Source organism: Macrotis lagotis, chromosome 4, assembly GCF_037893015.1.
Source record: "Macrotis lagotis isolate mMagLag1 chromosome 4, bilby.v1.9.chrom.fasta, whole genome shotgun sequence".
Classification (NCBI taxonomy): Eukaryota; Metazoa; Chordata; class Mammalia; order Peramelemorphia; family Peramelidae; genus Macrotis; species Macrotis lagotis.
The window spans coordinates 108,347,666-108,349,202 of record NC_133661.1 but is presented as its reverse complement, the minus strand read 5'-3'; the positions used below and the strand labels follow the sequence as shown (position 1 = coordinate 108,349,202).

At 42.1% G+C, this 1,537-nt stretch overlaps 1 pseudogene; it reads left to right on the top strand.

Annotated features, from left to right (window-relative positions):
• The first annotated feature begins 840 nt into the window (after positions 1-840).
• LOC141522707 (regulator of cell cycle RGCC pseudogene) lies at positions 841-1,224 on the top strand (annotated as a pseudogene).
• Positions 1,225-1,537: the final 313 nt, after the last annotated feature.

Sequence of the window (1,537 nt, the reverse complement as noted above, 5' to 3'; positions counted from 1 at the left end):
TAGACTACTTCTGCCCTAGGCACAGGTGTGTGAGTTACAGAACCACCTCAGCTGACAATAGGGAGAATGAGTACCTCACCCCAGGGTATAAGCCCACCATTGATTGAAGACAAAAGTATTTAACAGATTCAACCACTCCCTCTAGGTCAATGGAGAGGGCCTCAATGGAGGTCACAAACACTCCAGCACTACAGAGAATGCTACCAGCACACTACTGGCCAGCCAAAGATATTGCAATCAGTGAGCAAATCCTCTAGCACCCCCTACTGGCCATATGGACATATTGCAATCAGTGAATAAAGCCTCTAGGCATCCCAACACCAAACTTCTGTGAACCAGTCCTTCCCAACACAACATCTTACTAAAATGAAGAAAGGCCATAAAAAAGGAAGGTACATAGAAAAATTCTTGGAAGGAAAAGACCCTTACTCAGAGAGACCTAGAACCTCTTAGGAGAAAATGATCTGGTCTCCAGCCCAGAATGATCTACTTGAAGCAATAAGAAAGGAGTTTAAAAATCAAATTGGAAAATTTGGGAAAAGAAACACAAGAGAAAATTTACACCTTGCAACAACAACAAAAAAAACTAAGTCATTGCAAAATACAATTGGACAAATGCAAAAAAGAAAATAGGTCTCTCAAAACCTCAATTGGCCAAATGGAGAACTCTTTCAAAAATCGAATTGACCAAGTGCCATTGGAGGCTCCGGAGTCCAGAGTCCCACCAGCGCAGGGGACTCTTGCAGCAGTGGCTTTAAAGGCTTGTGGAGCAGGATTCTGTGTGGAGCTCAGTCCCATAAAGCCCCCATTGTACAGCATGGTGTCAGGGGCTTGGAGTAGATGGCTGCGGGGATAGTTCCTTCCCTGGAATCTGTGGTGGCTGCAAACCTGTCCGATGTGCTGTGCAAGTTTGACAAGGTTATGGCCAATTTCTCCTCCCCCTTCCAAAAGTGCTACTTCGAGTACAAAGAGCACCTGAAGCGGATGAAGCAGAGGAGCAGTGCCAGTGTCAGTGCCAGCAGCAGTGGCTTCAGAGATTCAGAGAGTGCAGATTCCCCTTATAGATACAGTTTCAGTTGCAGTGATGGAAAGCTGAATTCTCCAACAGTATCAATGCCATCTTTGTCTTCTACCCTCATCGTTCCTCATAAAGCCAAACTTGGAGACACCAAAGAACTAGAGGACTTCATTGCTGATCTGGGCAGAACATTAGAAAGCATGTAAGAAGAGAAGATGTGGGTACCTATTCCTTTAATGGGAGAAGCTTCAGAAGGAAGAAGACCCAAGGAAACCAACTGTTAGAAACTGCTGCCATAGTTGACTATGATCAGTGTATCTTACATACTGTTATTTAAAATTCAACCTTATTTGCTGGATTCTTAGGTATTAAAATTGACTTAACCTGTGCAGCAGATGAGAGTGAATGGCTTGTGCTAATATTGTATTTTTCCTTCAAACATACTCATATGTAATTTAAAATGTGTTTATGAAGATATTCGTAGTTTTATATATATATATATATATATATATATATATA